Source organism: Lontra canadensis, unplaced genomic scaffold (genome assembly GCF_010015895.1).
Source record: "Lontra canadensis isolate GAN:19392208 unplaced genomic scaffold, GSC_riverotter_1.0 scaffold165, whole genome shotgun sequence".
Lineage (NCBI taxonomy): Eukaryota > Metazoa > Chordata > Mammalia > Carnivora > Mustelidae > Lontra > Lontra canadensis.
The window spans coordinates 1,223,568-1,245,077 of NW_022631159.1; positions in this window are offsets into that span (position 1 = coordinate 1,223,568).

The following is a 21,510-nucleotide window of genomic DNA, read 5'->3' on the forward strand; positions in this document are numbered from 1 at the left end:
GGTTTGAATCCCGGTTCTAGTTTTGTTGTTACTGTTGTTGTTGTTTAAGATTTTATTTATTTATTTGACAGAGAGAGTGCACAAGCAGGAGGACCAGCACAGGGATAGAGAGAAGCAGGCTCCCCGCTGAGCAGGGAGCTCAACACAGGGCTTGATTCCAAGATTTTTGGATCATGACCTGAGCCAAACCCTTAACGGACTGAGCCACCAGGAGCCCCCTGGTTCTAGTCTTCTTACTTTTTGTCACCATGGAAAGTTTATTTCTCAGAACTTTTTTGTTTTTAAAGTAAGACATCTAATGTTTCTTTTTTTTATTTTTTTATTTTTTATTTTTTAATTTTTTTAAAATTTTAATTCCAGTTATAGTTAACACAGTGTTTTAGTATTAGTTTCAGGTGGCTCAGCAATTCTATACTCAGGGCTCATAATGATAAGTGTGCTCTTAACTCCCATCACCTATTTCACCCATTCCTCCACCAACCTCCTCTCTGGTAACTGTCATTTTGTTTTTTTTATTGTTAAGCGTCTTTTTTGGGGGTTTATCTCTTTTTCTTATTCACTTATTTTGTTTCTTAAATTCCACATATGAGTGAAATCATATAATATTTGTCTTCTCTGACTGATTTATTTCACTTAGCATTATGCTCTCTATAGCTATACATGTTGTTGTAAATGGCAAGATTTCACTCTTTTTTATGGCTGAGTAATATTCCATTACATATATATGTAATCTATATGACATAGATGATATATATATATGCATATAATATATCATCTCATTTATATTACTTTTTCTTTAGCCATTCATCAATCAATGGACAACTGGAATGCTTTCATAATTTAGCTAATGTAAATAATGCTGCTGTAAACATAGGGGTATATATATCTTTTCCAATTAATGTTTTCATACTCTTTGGGAGAATACCCTGTAGTAGAATCATTGGATCATATGGTAATTCTGGTTTTAATTTTTTGAAAAACCTCCATGAGGGTTCCTTTTGCTCCACATCCTCCATCCTCCACCAACACTTGCTTCTTGTGTTTTTTATTTTAGCCATTCTGACAGATATGATATCTTTCGGAATAGTTTGAGAAAAATAGTCATTAACTCTTCCCTAAATGTTTGGTAGAATTTTGCTGTGAAGCCATCTGGTCCTAGACTTTAGTTTGTTGGAAGTTTTTTTTATTCAATTTCATTGCTGGTAATCAGCCTGTTCAAATTTCCTATATTTTCCTGCTTCATTTTGGCTATACGTTTCTAGGAATTATCCAGTTCTTCTAGGTTGTCCAATTTGTTGACATATAATTGTTCATTACAATTTTTTTCATTTTTATGGTATCACTTGTTATTTCTCCTCTTTCATTTCTTTTTTTTAATTTTTATTTAATTTTATTTTATTTAAGATTTTATTTATTTATTTGACAGAGAGAGAGGTAACAAGAGAGGGAACACAAGAAGGAAGAATGGGAGAGGGAGAAGCAGGCTTCACGCTGAGCGGAGAGCCTGATGTGGGGCTCCATCCCAGGACACTGGGATCATGACCTCAGCCAAAGGCAGACACTTAATGACTGAGCCACCCAGGCATCCCTTTCATTTCTGATTTTATATATTTAAGTCATCTCTTTCTCTTTCTCCTCTCTCTCTCTCTTTTATTTTTTAATGAGTCTGGCCAAAGGTTCATCAATTTTGTTTATCCTTTCAAAGATTAATTCTCAGAGCTTCAATTAATTTCTTTGGAAAGAAATAATAATACATACCCCAAAGGGTGTGGGCTCATGGTAAGAGTTAAATGTGGCAACATATGTAAACATGCCTGACAGATAACTGGTGTACATTTTCAATTGGGAATGTCACCTCTCCTACCGGATGAGTAGGTGGCTATGTGTGCAATGTGAGGTCAATTGCACTCTTTCTTTCCTGGAAATCTGAAACATATGTGTCATAAAAGATGAAAACAGCAGAAAGTAAGTCTTTCTAATGAAAGCTCCTGGAAGAAGAAATCAGGAGGGGAGATGAACCATGGAGACTGTGGACTCTGAGAAACAAACTTAGGGTTTTGGAGAGGAGGAGGGTGGGGGGTTAGGTGAGCCTGGTAGAGGGTATTAAGAAGGGCATGTATTGCACGGAGCACTGGGTGTGGTACGTAAACAATGAATCTCGGAACACTGAAAAAATAAAATTAAAATTTTTAAAAAATTTAAAAAAAAAAACGAAAGAAGAGTTTGTCTGTCCTTTAATTCCTCATATCTGGTTTTGCAGGGCAATCCTGGATCCTGCCCTTGACAAGATCCAACTATCCAGTTCTGCCTTAGAATCTGAAACCTACCCAGTCTCCTTGCTACAAACATCCCCTTTCCCTTTGAGTTAACCATTAGGGAGTGATATGCTTAGATTCTGGTATTTACTCAGTGTTCTTGGTACAAATATCCTTTTTCTACTCAGTTAACTGCAGGGAAGTTTTATGTTTGAATACAAAGAGTACCAACTGAGACACCATGCTACCTTCTGTGAAGATATGCTAGTACTCACAAGTTACCTTATTTACCCACTCCTCGAAGGCAAAGGAAAAACAATCAAGCTTGTCTCTACCATTATATAAAAATGTTGATTTGGGGGGCACCCGGGTGGCTCAGTGGGTTAAGCCTCTGCCTTCGGCTCAGGTCATGATCTCAGGGTCCTGGGATCCAGCCCCACATGGGGCTCTCTGCTCAGCAGGGAGCCTGCTTCCCCTTCTCTCTCTGCCTGCCTCTCTGCCTACGTGATCTCTTTCTATCAAATATGTAAATAAAATCTTTTAAAAAAATGTTGATTTTTAAAGATAGTGGTGATGGATTTCCTAATGGTATAAAAATGGTCCCATGTTGACACCTGGAAGCTGAAACAAATGTCTCGCATAATACAGATGTTTTTTTGTTTTTTTTTTTTCTTAAAGGTCAAAAACAATAGGACTGTGAACCCAAGAGAAACATTAAATGACCACAAAAAGCAGAGGCTTGTCCTCTTCCAGAGCAAAGCTCAGAAAGCGTCACAAAATATGCTAAGGTCTATTTTGTTGCAGAAACAATTTATAAGAACCACTCAGGAATAGAGCCTGGATAAGAAGAGTCAAAGCTGCAGTGTTGACAAATAAGAAAGTTCCAGGATATGGATCCCAGCGTGGCTAAGCCAGGGTAAGGTTCTACTCATTTACATCAACTAAAACCTGCCTTTAAGTTTGTTTTTAATAAGCATGCATCATGAGCCAAAGGAAGCTGTTAGTAGATGCTGTGACCCACAGTTCCTGGAAATTCAAGCAAGGAAAACAGAAGACAAAGCAAAGAGTGGAAAGCGGAGATCCAAAAGTACAAATTAGGAATCCACTGAATAATCCAAGTGAAATTTAAAAAGAAACATAAAATTTTAAAAATTCTTTGCTTTAAGCAGTAGATGTTCCAAAAGAAGTGGTATCACATAAAATCTGTTGAAACAAAATTATTTCTAATGCATAAAAGGCACTGGTTCTTTGTAGTAAGTCAGGATTACCCCTTCTTTAAAATCAAGAAATTGCCTCAAATAGCAAATAATCCTTCTTAGTCTTATTTATCTCCAGCTTGTTCCTTCTCCCGTTTCCCACAGCTAAACTTATCCAGTTTCTACTATCCACTAATTGCCAATCTTACTCATTTCCATGCAATCAAAATTAAGAAATAGAAAATATATACCCCAGCTACCTTTTTCATCCATTATCACTTCCTTCCCTTCTTTCTCTGACGGAGGATCCTCACCTCTTCACCATATGCAAACATTTCCCCCAGGCTCTTGACCAATGTCCTTTTTCTCCTTTACATCTCTGCACAGGAGGTAAAGCTGGCTCTCCCCCTGAATCATTTCTCTCCTTTTTTCCCCTCATTCTGTATTTCTCTTTATTGCCCCTCATATGCACATGCACACCTCTGCACACACAATCTACAGATAAAATTGAAGAAATTTTATTTTCTTCTTCTTCCATTATTTCTGGTTGTAGAACATGACCTGATATAAGGCAAAACTCAAATCTGAAGAGGAGACAACCATTCTTTTAGCGTAATGAGCCACAAATCCTTTACAAGGCAGGGGTTATTCAATGCTAAAGGTCAGATTTTGTTGTAGGTGCTGTGCTTAGAGGTAGGGCCAGCTACATAATTTGTGGAATCCAGTGAAAAATGAAAATGTAGATGCCTTGTCCAAAAGGCAGGAGGAAAAGTACTATTAAAAGTAGTAAAATATATGGGTGGCTCAGTGGGTTAAAGCCTCTGCCTTCTGCTCAGGTTATGATTTCAGGGTCCTGGGATTGAGTCCTGCGTGGGGCTCTCTGCTCAGCATGTTTCCTTCTCTCTCTCTCTGCCTACTTGTGATCTTTCTCTCTATCAAATAAATAAATAAAATCTTTTTTTTTTTAAAAAGGTAGTAAAATATAAAACTTTTTCCTTTCTTCAGTGGTTTTTCTTTTCCCTGACCTGTATTATATAAGCTTTACTTATTATTTAATGTTACTGTCTGTTAGGCACAGTGATATTCGTTGGGAGTGTATAAACCCTCACAGATTCCCAGGGACTTGTCCTGTGAATCATGACACAACCTAATAACTTCTGGGTTCCCCTCCTGCCAGTCACTGGACTGACCTTCTTGGGCTGGAGACAAGGAAGTCAATCTTCCCTTCCTATAGGAATGTATTGTATCCTCCATGCCATGACACATTTAGTACCTGAATAAGAGGTGGTCAGGAGGCTCACCCTCCTAAGTTGCCTACCACACTATCATGGCACTCTGCATACCAGAATCCTGCCTTCCCTAAGCCCAGGCCCCCAGGTAAGTAGGTATAGGAAATGGCAGCAGCAGCTGAGCAGTAATGAGGAAGCAAAGAATGGATAAGTCTCAGGCACCAAGAAACAGAAAGATCGGGCCACCAAGGACCTATTCCAGGAAAATGAGGTAACAGACCCAACATGAGCTGAGGCTTTGAGAAATCTGAGGCTTTTATGCTCCATTTTTTCATCAGACTTCACTTGTAAAACCCAAACTCAAAGACAAAAATCATTAAGAATTTTAAGACAGTGATAACAGAACATTAAACCCAAGCTTGGGGTCCTTCCATGCACATACTCCCATGTGACAAGTCTATGAAGTTGGCCCTTCCTGGAAACACACCACTGTGTTAGCATTTCACACCAACTTCTTGATCACCCTCATGATATACAACCATGTCTCAATAACCCCATATCCAATTTTTCTCCCACTTAATCCATACTCATTCTGTCAATAGACCAAGCTTTCTGACTCACAGGTCTGGTTATATCATTCCTACTTGAAAATGATTTTCCCCTGTGCTCAGAATAAAATTGCATGAGAATTGCAGGAAAGAGAACACATACTACCTATTATAAACAGACAGAGTTTTAATCCAAGAAATTAAAAGCTTACAAATTAATTAGGACCGAAGGAGTGGGCTCTAGCCCAGTTCTCCAGGAATTGTTCTCAGAGATACAACAGCATTTTCCCACCAAAGCTACTGCTGCCTCAGCCACAAACAAGAACACAGATAGCCAAGGCTCCAACTCAAACTGTTGGCTTCAAAATATATTACTGTAATTTTAATTTCAGGATCAGAAAATCTCTACTACCATGAGAGGCTCTCAATGCCCACAAAAAAAACAAGAGATAAGACCTTGGGAAAAATGCAAATTATTCACCATCATGACTGCAAAGAGATATACCAGAAGCAGCAGAAATATAGGCTCCATTTCAGTTTTGCTTTCCAAATCTCATGGGAAGACATCTTACTGGTGAATCTATCTATTGCAGGAGATACAGGAAATTCAGATTTTTAGGTTCTTTGACTCTGAAGTAGAGAGAGGGTCACTAAAGGAGGCTAGAATTAAATAAAGCAATTCCCCATATGTACCAAAAATGTCCACCTAACTCTCCAGTCTTCTTAATCATTCTCCCCATTATTCCTTCCTTACATCCTTCAGTTCATCCATACTGATAACTTGTTTTTCTCCTAAAGGCTAAATACTTTAGAGTCTCTCTAAATTTGCCTAAAATATCCATGAAATGCCCTTTCTTTCATTTTCGTACTATGCAACTGCCACTCGTTCTTCATAGCTCACCTCTTCTGAAATTCTCAGAAATAATTACTTCATTTTCCCTGAATCCTTTAACCATTTATTCTATTCCATTGTCACTAAATCTTTTCATCTTGTGTTATGGTGTTGGCACACCCTTGTTCTTTTATATCCCATTACCTAGCCCAGGGTCTAAAATACACAACAAAAGTATATTGGCAAAATGAATCTGTTGAGCAGAGCTAGAATTCTTTCAAATCAGACTTGCTCATAAAGTGAGGTAGACCTATATATACTAATACATTTATAAACAGGTTATGAATGCTGAATCCACTAGAGCAGAAAAAAGTAATTACAGAACAGAAAAGATAGTTGATATCTCATAATAAGGGGATAATATAAGCATAAAACCTCTCTCTTGCTCTTTTCTCAGAGGACTCTAGAATGTGGAACTCATCAAGCTTAAGTGCCAAACAGAAGTAAGTCAAGTGCCTAGCCTGTTATTTATATATCTCCCTCTTGTGGTAATTAGAGAGACTTCATTTTCTTTTACAGTAGTCATAATTAGAATTTAATAGAAACAAGGCACTCTTCATTTAAAAATTAAAAAAAAGCTGCAACATTCATGTGGTTTGAGGTAAATTAATCCAACAAGTTTCTGCTATCTGTGTCTCCTTAGAGTTTTAGTCTTGAACAATACAGACAAGAAAAATATATATAAAACATTCTAGAGGTGCTTGGATGGTTCAGGTCAGGTCATGGATGGGTCAGGTCATGATCTCAAGGACCTGGGATCAAACCCCACATGGGGTTCTTTGCTCAGCAGGGATCCTGCTTCCCCCTCTCTCTCTGCCTGCCTCTCTGCCTACTTGTGATCTCTCTCTCTGTCAAATGAAATCTTAAAAAAAGAAATTCTAATGAGTCCTTTGCTCTCAGTGACTTCTGGTACTTGATGGGTTTTCTCCTTTTTCAGTACAAATATTTCAATAAAGATGCAGAGATGTCAAATATTTTATGATATGAATGTTCTTTCATAGAGTATTTTTCCTTGAGGAAATAAGATTCTTCCAATGGCTTAACTCTCCCTTCTGAAATTAACTTTCTAGGCAGACTATTATATTGGAGTTTCATTCAAAAGGAATGGTCCTCTGGAATTCACCACAAAGATAATGTGGTTTTGGTGAAGGTTTGGTGAAGTCCATCATATCCCACGAAGCCCATACCACAGTCACCTCTGCCAATTCAGGTCCCCTTTCTCTGAATATTTTTTTACTGTACTTCAAGTTTTCTTTCAAAAATATTTATTGATTATCTGCTATATTCAATACACTTTCCAGGACAGAGATGAAATAAACCAACATTTGGACCTTAGGAGTTTACCATCTAGTAGAGGCTATAAACCATGTGCTTAATAACTGTAATATAAGGAAGAGAATGATAAAAGACAAGAGTCAATGGTCCTTAAAATAGGTAAGAGGTTTATATGTGAAAGATTTTCAAATGTTTCTACTACCTTAAGTTTCTAAAATCATATTTTGGAAGAGCTTCCCAAATGATTCTGATATGCGCATCCCCCCTTTCCCTTTAAGAATCACTGAAATGAGAGAAGTTCAAAGGATACAGATTACTTCCTGGATGGGGGAATAGGGACTGGGATGACTTTAGGAAGGAAATGACAATTAGTTCTGAGAAACAAGGTACAATCTCCAATCTACAAGGACCAAGCAGGTCACATTAAAACACACACACACACACACACACACACACACACACACACACACACACACACACATTCTAGGTCAAGTTGTTGTGAGGGAGTACTGGGCACTGTGGCTACCTAGAAAGCACTTGTTCCTTTTTACATGGAAAAGCCACTTCTCAGCTCCAACCAACTGTATCATGCAGGAGAATAAGTCTAACACTGCTGTATCTTCCAATTTTTCAAGTGATATAAATTTGGATCTTTGTGTTGAATTGGCAATTAGTTCAAAACAGTTTAAAACACTATGTAGCTCCATGGTGCACAGACAAAACCAGATGGGTGTGAGTTACATTAGGCCTCTGGCTATTGGCCATTAACTGAACTGATACTATTTCAGACTCTGTGCCAGGTGCTAGAGTATATACTAGGCCCAAAGGAAATTGATAAGAAAACAGATGATAACTGTAAGGTATAACCAGGGCCTGAAAACACTCTGAGAACACAAAGAAAAAGGCATTTGCTTCTGAAAGGATTATGGAAAACCTCAAAGAGGAAGGGACATGAGGGTTGAAAAATAAGCAAGAATTTTCTAGGTGGGCAGCTGGGAAGAGACAGGCAAAAGAAACAGTGTTTATAAAGGTTAAACAATATCAAAGCATCTCAGGAAAACCATAAAGTCCACCAGGGCAATATACTTGACTTTCCCCCTTAGTGCACTTTATCCAAGGATATGGATAGAAGATTATCCATAAATATTTCTTGACAAAATTTGAGGCTCACAAATATAAGATATATTAACAATAAATAGTTCTCTCTAGTGATCTGCAGGAATTATTCCAATCTCCAAAGAGCACAAACCCCATGACTCATTCCAGTGCTCCATGATGTAATAAGACTCTTACATTAAGAGGAAAAGGAAGTTAAGATCATGAAATTCCCTCCCCAGAGCCACACGTAGGTAATCTTCAATTGCTCACAGGTTGATTATCTAGTAATGAGAAATTCATATTCTTTGCAGTGTTCTCTCCTTCCTCTTTTATTCCTTTTTGTCTTGTTATCTGATCATATCACTTGCCTCAGAAAATCTGTTAGGAGCCAGACATCCAGCTCATCCCTTTGCAGCATATTAATAGCTTTGAGATCAGAGGTGAATAAAGGCATATCAAACTCACCAGTGATTTCTGAGTTTTCTCAGAATTTTGGCCATCATATTCTTCTGCCCTCCCCCCCCGATTACTTTGGATGAAATGAGTCAGCTAAACATTTTGAAGTCCAAGAGGACTTCAGATTGCCTTGTCAATAAAATGATTTCAAATTGTAATTCCCTTTGCCTCAGAAATCAAGACTCCTAAGCAGAAACATAGTATCTTCACTTAAGCTGTGGACAACTGTACTCATTCCCATGAGGGCCAATATGGCTAAACACTTTCTAAAAGGAATGGTTGTGATTACAAACCATACTTGTCTGCAAACACAGAGTTCAGAAATTCAGATTATTTTATATGATGAACAAGGAATGGAAATAGGAAAATACATCACCATGCTATATACTATGGAGAAATGGTGAGGAGCTATGCAAAAGCAAAAAGGGTGAAAATCATGCTCTAACTCAGTTTTCCAAAGGCTATTAGCCTATCTGGGCTAGGGAATAAAAGGAAAAACTTTCTTTCCCAAATTGTTTCTCGGCTTATAAATCTCATTCAAGGAAAATATTTTTCTCTCTTTCTATTTCCTCTCCAAACCCCAATTTATATAGTCCTCTGCAATTTCCCTCAACATCATTTACTAAGTATATCATAATATACTCCTTCCCTGAGGCCACCATTTCAAGAGACACCTTCCCTTAATCTGGGAAATTTTAAAATAAATCTCCCCATTTGGATTTTCTTCCCTCAATATATTTAGTGTTGGAAACACATTGGTGAAGGTTTTAAAAGCTAAAATTGTACTTTGAAACATCAATATATTTGGGGTGTAGGCTTATGGTGCAGAATGACTCCTGAGGGCAAAGTCAATCACCTCTGGTTTGTTGAGTCTCTAGAACTATTTTACAAATGCTTTTGTTAAAATAATAACCCTCTTCTCTCCCCCCGCCAAAAGCTATGCCAAACACTCTCTCCTTTCATGTGGTTTTGGAGGAAAATTCAGTCCATATATTTTTGTCTTATTTAAACTCAGATCATTACAGGTTTTAGGTACTTCTTGTCCCACAGCCAAGACACTTAGCTATCTTCATAAAAACAAATCAAATCGAATAATGAGAACTTCTTTGAAACTAAATCCTCACATGTGAGGCAAGGTTATATTGTGAAATCAACATCTCCTTATTTCTATTTGTTTTTGTCTAAGCCAGGGCTAGCAAATGATAACCTGTGGGATAAATGTGACACACTGCCTGTTTTGTATAACTTATGAACTAAGAATGGTTTTTCTATTTTTAAATGGTTATAAAAATAAAAAATTTAAACACACAAAGAATTATATGTGACACTAAATGTATGTAACCTACAAGCCTGAAATATTTACCATCTGGCCTTTTACAGAAAAATATTCCCACCACTGATCTAGCCAAATAAACATCCCTCCATTTTTTAGGTCCTTGTCAAATATCTAAACTCCACTGCCATCTATCTTTACTTACAGTGTAAACAAATCATAAAATGGAAGAAAGTTGTTTTATATTTGATTTTGTGATATATACTGGGTATCTTATCTTAATTTGGGTTCACCCACACGTAAGCCATAAGACAAAGATTCATGTGCAAGAGGTTTATTTGAGAGGTGATCACAGGAAACTCTAGGAGGTAGAGAGAGAGGTAGGCTAGGGTATCAGCCAATACAGGATGTGTTATCATGCAAGTTTCCTATTGTAGGGAAATGAAGTTTTAACCTGCAGGGGAGCACCAGCTGGTGTGGGATGGGCACTTTAGAGTTATTCTACATGTGAGTCAAAGGAGAAAAGGACTGATACATCAACTCTCATTAGATTTGATTGAAGGCTGCTTCCAGAAACTGGTAATTCTCTGCAACTTCCAACCTGTAAGCATACCTGCAGAGTGGTATCTAGGCATCAAAGGAAGACACCAGACAACAAAATGTAGGTGCTAATGGTTTGAAGAGATACAGGTGGGCACTAAGAACATCTGTAATACTCCATCTCTTACGATGCCCCACATTTTAAATAACTCTTTACCATCACTGCTTCTCCAAGGTGGTCACAATTTCTTTTATCTTCTACAGTTTTATTGAGATTTCATTGACATTTAGCATTGTATAAGTTTAAAGCGAATAATGAATGTGTTGATTTAATACATTTGTATATTGCAAAATGATAACTACCACAACAGTACCGCCATCTGATTTCTAAAACCAAACTTAAACCAGGAGGGTTATTGAGAAACTAATGTTTCTATTTCCACAAATGACATTTTCATCTCTATCCTCCACCACCCAGAGTGAATTCTCCTCACCCTTAGCTAGCAACTTTTGTTGATTTAGATCACTTTCATCCCTTAGAGTCTAAACTTCTGGTTAACATACCCTAATAAGCTCTGATTACCAGGCTTACCTGCCCATTTACAATGAACACTTGACTACATCTAGAGGCAACCCAGTAAATTCCCTAAGTTCCAGATATAATCCTCCTTGTCCCTATTACATCACAGCAATCTCTTCTCTGCATGATAATCAGCATCATCTGTGCTTGACAGCATAGTATAATGTAGTATGATATAGTAGAGTAGGGTAGAGAATGATATAACTTATTTGCTGTCCCACTTGTCTACATGCATGAAGAGCCCACTGTGTCCAGGCTGCAATCATAGCTTTAAGATTAGTAGAACAGTTAATGTGTCTCCCAGAAGAAGTGTCATTTACCTACTCCCACTGGAAACCAGGCCCTCTAATTCACTAGAGAACAAATTTGTGAGGATGAGAAGCACAAATTCCCCACAAAGGTCACTGGGAATGGATGCGAATGAACCATGCCTACTTCCACATCTTGTTTCCCAGAAACATCTTGTTTCTCATGTTCATTGGTTATCAAGGACACAACACCATATAACAAACATTAGTTCAAAATATGTATCATATCATGAAAGACAGTAACCCAGTACTGAAGTGTGTATTCATCAAGCTGGCTCTTCAGCTATGTATTAAAATGGCACTGCAACAATTCTACCAGGTAGTATCTCTTGAGTGAGGGGATCTATTTTAAGGCCAGTGGATCCTATGGTGGTCATGTGCTCATTGTTACATCTTCCCTTTAAAATGGATTGTTCAATTCAAGGGGATGAAGGATCTTATGATGATAAATCAGACAGTAAGTACATGATCCCTCTTAGTCTTCAGACACAAATGGTAACCAAGCCACTATAGCAGAAAAGATCCATTGTTTAAGCGTGTCCCCAAAAAATGTATATATTGAATTACTAAACTCCAAAAGTAATGGAATTTGTAGATGAGACCTTCAGGAGATACTTAAGTCATTAGGGTGGAGCCCTCATGATTGGGATGAGTGCTTTTGTTAAAGAGATTCCACAGATGTCACTAGCTCCTTCCACAATCTGAAGACAAAGCAAGAAGCTACCAACCATGAACTAAAAAGGCTCTCACTTGACCATGCTGCAGTCATGATCTTGGACTTCCAGCCTCCAGAATTGTGAGCAATAAATTCCTGTTGTTTATAAGATACCTAATGTGTATTTTGTTACAGATGCCTATACTGACAGAGGGCAAACCTATATTTATAACATATACCAATACCATAACACAGAAGAATGAATTTCTATACTCTCCAGGTGGAAGGGGGTCCAATGTTGTCAAATTTCTAATAAGTGGCTAATTGAATTCTTCAGAGAATGGTACCATATGAGAGTTCAGCTTTGGCCTCTACTACTGACATTTTGGATAATCTGCAGTACTAGTCAGATCAGGCTAGGTAAAAGGAGCTCATGTTGTTGGGTCAACCCACAACCTCCATCTCTGCCACCGTGATGACTTTTGTATATTATGCAAGTATGAGTGGCCACAAAAACAAAATTTTACTTACCTCTAATGGACATCTATTCAACCAAGTTATTTAGTGCCAACTCTGTGATGGACACTGTCTGGTAGGCATTGATACAAGGCACAAAGTTTTGAACACTTTGTGCTACTTTCATTGGACTATCTACATGCTTCTTTTCTACATCTCTTTGTCCCTAGTTTTCAAATCTTGCTCCTTCCAGGCTCCTGACTAATCTACAAAAACCACTGATAATTTTCCAGGAATTTATGATCCTTACTTCAGGACATTTATCCCTGTCCACCAATTTAATAGCCAGATGTAGTGTTCAAAGCTCTGCCCACTGAGAGACTTTCCCCTCAGCACTGTCTTCCAGGACTATCCCTGAATGTGGCTGTAGTGCAGCAAGAGTCCATGCTGAATTGAGGTCTGTATACTCTCTTCCTATATTAGTTGGTTATTGTGAACTCCTGAAGCCATAAGCATAAGTTAAAGAGACATCAGTACAAAAAGACTAGGTGACATGGGGGTCTGGGCCACCTGTACACTCAGCTGTGCCTGCTGGACATTCTCAGGCCTGATCCTGAGTATATAATTTCCATTATACAATGGCTTGCTGCTGTGTTTTCCTGACATTATTACCTAATAGTTCTGACAATATCCAACTCATCATGAGAAGCTCCAATTACATAATAATTAAATGTCCTCCATAAGGCTGAGAAGCATGCCAGGAACTGCATCTCAAACAATGAATAGTTTTTCTACTGCAGATGGCATGGCTTAGCTCCAGGGTTCTGTGCTGTGACTCTCCTATTGGGACTTGCCAGAGACCTTGTCAGAGATACCTCTAATAATTTGGGATCTGTTGAGTCATATGGTCCAATCAGCTACACTTGTACTAAAAACTGATACTACTGTAGAGACCCCTTTTTCTTTGCACCCTATTCAAAACTGGTAGCCTCATGAATTGCATGACAAATGCATCAGAACATTTCAAAATCTGGTCTGTGCTGTCTTCAAAATCTGCCTACCAAGTTCATGCCTAGATCCTAGAGGTAGGTAGTACACTTGATCTAGGTAGAGTTTTTCTCCCATCCAACTGTGTGCATGTGTCTTACCAGACCATCTAGAGTACCCGCCACTTCCTGTTCCCCAAGTCCAATTAACATGATACTACAAAACTGAAACAAATAAGATACCACAATATTAAAACTTCAGCAATAATATGCCCCAAATTTTAATATAACCTCCCATTGCCAAGTTTTAAAAAGTAATTAGAGTCCAAAAATCAAATTTCTGTGGAAGTTAAAACCTCAAATAATTAAAGCTTGAAGTTATATTATTTTTCCCTTATGAGGTAAAAGTCCTTGAAAACTAAACTAGTTGTAATTTATTCTCACCTATTTCCTTTTCTTTTTTTTTTTTAAGATCTTATTTATTTATTTACTAGAGAGAGAGAGCTAGAGAGAGAGAAAGAGGAGATAGAGAGAGAATGAGTACAACTGCAGGGGTGAGGGGAGGAGCGGGAGCAACACAGAAGGAAAAGAAGGCTCCCCGCTGAGCAAGGAACCTGATGGGGGACTCAATTCAAGGGCCTTGGGATCATGACCTGAACCAAAGGCAGACTCTTAACCAACTGAACCACTGAGGTGTCCCTCTATTTCCTCTACTGATCAGTTGAGTTGCATGGGAATTCTCAATGCCTGGGTAGAGTTAAGAGCCCCTTACCACTGACAGTGCGGTGAATCTCACTGGAATAGATGTAGTTTCTTCAGGACCTCCATCTTTATATTAATTCAGTCTAAGTCTTTATTGGACCTGAATTCTCAAAGTAGGCCAGGCACTGGCCTTATACCCACCATGTTTAGAAAATAAGCCAGCCCCCTCCAGGAATTTATACAAGGTCATCTAACTAGCTAGTCAAGAGCAGCACCAAGATGCAAATCTTTTGCAGGCTGCCCTTATGCACTCCTACCCACCATGCTCTCCTTACTGGTTTTAGTCTTGCCAAGATGCTGACTAATCTATGCCAGGTGTCTGAAATATGTGATCTATGAACTTAAATTCATTTGGACATTAAATTCATCAAGAGATTAATTTTGGCACTATATATTTGGCACGATATATTCAGCCATATCTTGAAAAATACATTGTCTTTTCCCTTAGGGGATATAACAGTTTTCTCTGAAAAATTGCAACTAAGGTCACTAGATGTTATTTGTTTTTTCTATTTTTTTAAGATTTTATTTATTTATTTGACAGATAGAGATCACAAATTGGCAGAGAGTCAGGCAGAGAGAGAGGGGGAAGTAGGGTCCCTGCTGAGCAGAGAGCCCAATGTGGAGCTTGATCCCAGGACCCTGAGATCATGACCTGAGCTGAAGGCAGAGATTTAACCCACTGAGCCACCCAGGCACCCACCAGATGTTATTTGAAGAAGCTTTCTTTTCTATCTGGTGTATTCAAAACCTCCTCATTTCCTTTTTCCCTTTGAGGCTTCATATTCTGGCATTCCAGCAATGGACTGAGTAGAGGTTCTATCTAATAACACATAATCTGTGCTCTCTGATGAGTAGTCATTTTCAGTTTTACACCACAGTTTTGCTTTTTCTTTTCCTGACTCTTAAAAAAAAAGAATTCCTAAGGCCTAAGAAACAAACTCCCAGATAATGTGTTTCCCTTATTTGTAATTGATTAACATAGAGTCAACCTGGGACAAAATGGTGGTTGATGACTCTTGAGACTGCATATAAACCACTCCAACCCAACTGTAGCATTCTCACATCAACCTCCTCAGCCCTGACTTCAGAATGGAACTGTGGGCAGTGATATGCTGTCTATCTAAACATAGGGCACTGGCAGATTAAAGGCAGCTTCTTTGGTATACTAAAATACATACAGAATTCAGCTGACTTTTCTTTACAAACAGCAGATACTGTTTTGCTTCCAGTGTCTAAAAAGTCTGTATTTGAAAAGACTCTTCTCACTATATTCTTGAATTGGTTTCAGTTATACCTGAATGACTCATATTCATGCTGCTGCCTGTGTAGGGAAGTGTTTTCAGCAGGCTTAGGTAGCTGTTTAGAGGGGAAAGTGAAATGTGTACTTCCTACAGTAAGATTTCTACTAGAAAGCCTGGGCTACACATGATCAGTTTCACTTTCTAAAATCACTGGTTTTATAAGTCACCCCTTCTCCACATCATCATGTGAGAAGTCAGTGAAGGAGGTAGGAGGAGAGTCCAGAAGGGATACAAAGAATGGAGGTTCCTCCATATGGAAGGAAAGTCTATGATTAGGAACTACACATTTTCTCTTAAATGACGAGGAAGATTCCTGGAAAGAATAGTGGAAAATACAGTTTTGCTATTGCTTAAAGATTTAAAGTCCATGACATGAAAAAATAGTCCCTATGCTCAAGAGAAAATAAGAAAAAACACATGGATTAGGTTAGCATCTACAGGAAGTAATAACATATCTTATCTGTAAATCACACACACCCAGACCCTCCACCCCCAAAAGCTGTTATAAATTCAACCAGAATTGCCTATGTTCTCCTCTAGGATTCTGATGGATTCCTGTCTCACATTGAGGTCTTTTATCCATTTTGAATTTATCTTTGTGTATGGTGTAAGAGAATGGTCGAGTTTCATTCTTCTACATATAGCTGCCCAGTTTTCCCAGCACCATTTATTGAACAGACTGTCTTTTATCCACTGTATATTTTTTCCTGTTTTGTCGAAGATTAACTGACCATAGAGTTGAGGGTCCATATCTGGGCTCTCTACTCTGTTCCACTGGTTTATGTGTCTGTTTTTATGCCAGTACCATGCTGTCTTGGTGATCACAGCTTTGTAGTAAAGCTTGAAATCAGGTAACGTGATGCCCCCAGTTTTATTTTTGTTTTTCAACATTTCCTTAGCGATTCAGGGTCTCTTCTGGTTCCATACAAATTTTTGGATTATTTGCTCCAGCTCTTTGAGGAATACCGGTGGAATTTTGATCGGAATGGCATTAAAAGTATAGATTGCTCTAGGCAGTATAGACATTTTAACAATGTTTATTCTTCTGATCCAAGAGCATGGAATGGTCTTCCATCTTTTGGTGTCTTCTTCAATTTCTTTCATGAGTGTTCTGGATTTCCTCGAGTACAGATCCTTTACCTCTTTGGTTAGGTTTATTCCCAGGTATCTTATGGTTCTTGGGCTATAGTAAATGGAATTGATTCTCTAATTTCCCTTTCTATAGTTTCATTGTTAGTGTATAAGAAAGCCACTGATTTCTGTACATCGACTTTGTATCCTGCCATGTTACTGAATTGCTGTATGAGTTTTAGTAGTTTGGGGGTGGAGTCTTTTGGGTTTTACATATAAAGAATCATGTCATCTGTGAAGAGAGAGAGTTTGACTTCTTCATTGCCAATTTGGATACCTTTTATTTCTCTTTGTTGTCTGATTGCTGTTGCTAGGACTTCTAATACTATGTTGAACAAGAGTGGTGAGAGTGGGCATCCTTGTCTTCTTCCTGATCTCAACAGGAAGGCTGAAAGCTTTTTCCCACTGAGGATGATATTTGCTGTGGGTTTTTCATAGATAGATTTGATGAAGTTCAAGAATGTTCTCTCTATCCCTATACTTTGAAGCGTTTTAATCAGGAACGGATGCTGGATTTTGTCAACTGCTTTTTCTGCATCAATTGAGGGGACCATGTGGTTCTTCTCTCTTTTCTTATTAATTTGTTCTATCACATTGATTGATTTGCGAATGTTGAACCATCCTTGTAGCCCAGGAATGAATCCCACCTGGTCATGGTGGATAATCTTTTTAATGTGCTGTTGGATCCTGTTTGCTAGGATCTTGTTGAGAATCTTAGCATCCATATTCATCAGTGATATTGGTCTGAAATTCTCCTTTTTGGTAGGGTCTTTGCCTGGTTTGGGGATCAGGGTAATGCTGGATTCGTAGAAAGAGTCTGGAAGTTTTCCTTCTGCTTCAATTTTTTGAAACAGCTTCAGAAGAATAGGTGTTATTTCTTCTTTGAAAGTTTGATAGAATTCCCCAGGGAATCTGTCAGGTCCTGGGCTCCAGTTTTTTGGAAAGTTTTTGATCACTGCTTCAATCTCATTACTAGATATCTATCTATTCAGGTTGTCAATTTCTTCCTGGTTCAATTTTGGGACTTTGTAGTTTTCCAGGAATGCATCCATTTCATCTAGTCAGTAATCTCTTTGATATCAGCCACAGCAACTTCTTTCAAGATATGTCTCCAAAGGCAATGGAAACAAAAGCCAAAATAAACTTTTGGGACTTCATCAAAATCAAAAGTTTCTGCACAGCAAAGGAAACAGTCAACAAAACAAAGAGGCAACCCACGGAATGGGAGAAGATATTTGCAAATGACAGTACAGACAAAAGGTTGATATCCAGGATCTATAAAGAACTCCTCAAACTCAACACACACAAAACTGATAATCATATCAAAAAATGGGAAGAAGATATGAACAGACACTTCTCCAACGAAGAGATACAAATGGCTATCAGACACATGAAAAAATGTTCATCATCACTAGCCATCAGGGAGATTCAAATTAAAACCACATTGAGATATCACGTTACACCAGTTAGAATGGCCAAAATTAGGAAGACAGGAAACAACCTGTGTTGGAGGGGATGTGGAGAAAGGGGAAACCTCTTACACTGTTGGTGGGAATGCAAGTTGGTACAGCCTCTTTGGAGAACAGTGTGGAGATTCCTCAAGAAATTAAAAATAGAACTTCCCTATGACCCTGCAATTGCACTACTGGGTATTTACCCCAAAGATAAGGATGTAGTGAAAAGAAGGGCCATCTGTACTCCAATGTTTATAGCAGCAATGGCCACACTCGCCAAACTGTGGAAAGAACCAAGATGCCCTTCAACGGATGAATGGATAAGGAAGATGTGATCCATATACACTATGGAGTATTATGCCTCCATCAGAAAGGATGAATACCCAACTTTTGTAGCAACATGGACGGGACTGGAAGAGATTATGCTGAGTGAAATAAGTCAAGCAGAGAGTCAATTATCATATGGTTTCACTTATTTGTGGAGCATAACAAATAGCATGGAGGACATGGGGAGTTAGGAGAAGGGAGCTGGGAGAAATTGGAAGGGGAGGTGAACAATGAGAGATTATGGACTCTGAAAAACAATCTGAAGGGTTTGAAGAGGTGGAGGGGTGGGAGGTTGGGGGAACCAGGTGGTGGGTATTAGAGAGGGCACGGATTGCATGGAGCACTGGGTGTGGTACAAAAACAATGAACACTGTTATGCTGAAAATAAATTTTAAAAAATGATTATAAAAAAAATAATAAAAATAAAATAAATTCAACCAGAACTTAAAAGTAATCAAGGGAAGGAAAATAAATAAGAGGACAACAATTGGGTTTCCTTTATTTCTTCAAAATAGGCAAGTCATAGAAACCAGAACTGATGAAGAATAGCTTCAGCCAGTGAATTATAAAATGATAGTCAAGATCAAACATATTTCACCAACATGTGGGAATTACCAAATTCCCTATCCTCACATTGTCCTTTTTATCACGTGGTAAAGGGAAGGTATTAATTCCCGCTGTATCTACTTCACAAGGCTGAGTGAAACTCAAAATGAAATAAGGAAGAGCTCTGTAAACTGTAGAATGAGCCACATGTGTTCATTAACATTCCTCTTTCCCATGCAAAGAATAAGGTTGGTTTCTTCATTAGTTGCTTGGTAGTTGGGTGACTGCAGGGTTTCAGGCTGTGCTTTCCCATCTGCCTGACATAGCAAAAATTTCCAATTCACTTCTAAGTACAAAGCTTTTGGCCACCATGATTCCCCGCAGTGGATCCTAAAACAGATTTTCCCAATGCTCTGTTTCTTGTCCCTTTCCTTGAAGTAGATTGATGTCTGGACGATCCATTTGTGTGGTTTCTTGGCATAGTACTGGTTCTTTATTTTCTGAATCTCATAGGGTCCCACTGCAACCTTCCATTTTTTTCCTTTTGAGTATAAAGGCATTAAAAATGACTAAAGGTAATCACAACTTATCCAGACATGGTAGACACTCCATATTAATTATTTCATCTAATCCTCACAACATTTCTCAGGAGGCAAAAATCTCTGTTTTGTAAATGATAAAACTGTGGAAAGTTATCAATAATTTGTAAGTTGTGCATGAGTGCTTATGCACAGACACACACACACACACACACACACACACACACACCAAGGTTTATGGTGGATCTACAGAGACTTTGTGAAGAGTCACTGGTGCTTCTCTTGTGGAATCCTTTCTTAATCCCAGGTAGAGTCTCATTAGCCCATGTGCTAATTCCATATGGCCATCTAACCTGCTTCCATACTTGGACTAAGTAATGATATCTCATGGAATCCTTAGAGTGAATCCACATTATAAGAATTATCTTCCTTGTGTTATGCAGGGGAAATGCTATTTTAAAAGCTGGCTGCTATTTGAGCCAGATGCTCTCAGAGGACAGCAGAATTTCCCTTGAAGAAAAAAATGTTCTTTTCGTGGGGAAGCTGTGTTCATTAAATGTATAGCTATAGTCTAGTCTGGGTGAAGAATGAGAAAAAAAAAATCAACTCCTCTTGTTCTTTCTTGTCTTTGCTTACAAATTTTCATTAAAGGAGAAAATCTTGGCCACTGGAGATTATTTCATAATTCTTTAATTTTACATACAAAGAAACTAGGACCTAGAGATATTAGGTTGACTTTCCCAAGGTTACACAGCTAGTGAATGACAGGGATCCTTTCACTACAACAAAATCTCTCCCATTTGACAATCTTCACAGTGTTCTGCAATAGGTGTTCAGGGGAAACAATAAGGAAAACACATTCCCTAAATATCAGGGCCTCATATATGGATAAATCAATAACTTACACAGTATAATTAAAAGTATGGTAAGATAAATGCCATCTCACAAAAAAAAAGGTAAATACTATTATGGGTATTAAAAGAGCTCAGTTTGGTTAGATGTTCCATGGACAAAGATGCATTTAAGACTAGATTAGATGGGTATTTTTTTTTATGTTATTCTTAATTGCAAACAACAAAAAGTCCTATTCAAGCTGGCTTAAGTATGTAGAAAATTTTTTGTTCATCAACAAAAATCCAGAGGTAAAGCAGACTTCTCAGTTGGTTGGCTCAGTGGCTCAACAGTGTCAACTATTACATTAAAATAATATTTCTATTCCACTGCCCTCACTACCACCTGCTTTCTAAGTGCATTTCCCATAAGATGATAACAACTGGCGCTTCCTTGTTCACAGTGGGAAATAAGTACCTCTGTTCCAATGATAGGTGAGAATTACTTATTTTTTTCCTTATTATGCCAAAGTGGGTCACATCATACCCACTCTGGTCACTTCAGTCATGGTTCATGAACCAATCACCATCCATCCATTCCATCCCTCCTATATAATATATAATGTTCTGTCATTATACAATACGGTGAATGGGATGCTAGGGTGTCAAAAACACCACCTTTTTTTGTTTTGTTTTGTAATCTTTTTTTTTTTTTTATTTTTTATAAACATATTTTTTTCCCCCAGGGGTACAGGTCTGTGAATCTCCAGGTTTACACACTTCACAGCACTCACCATAGCACATACCCTACCCAATGTCCATAACCCCACCCCCTCTCCCAACACCCCTCCCACCAGCAACCCTCAGTTT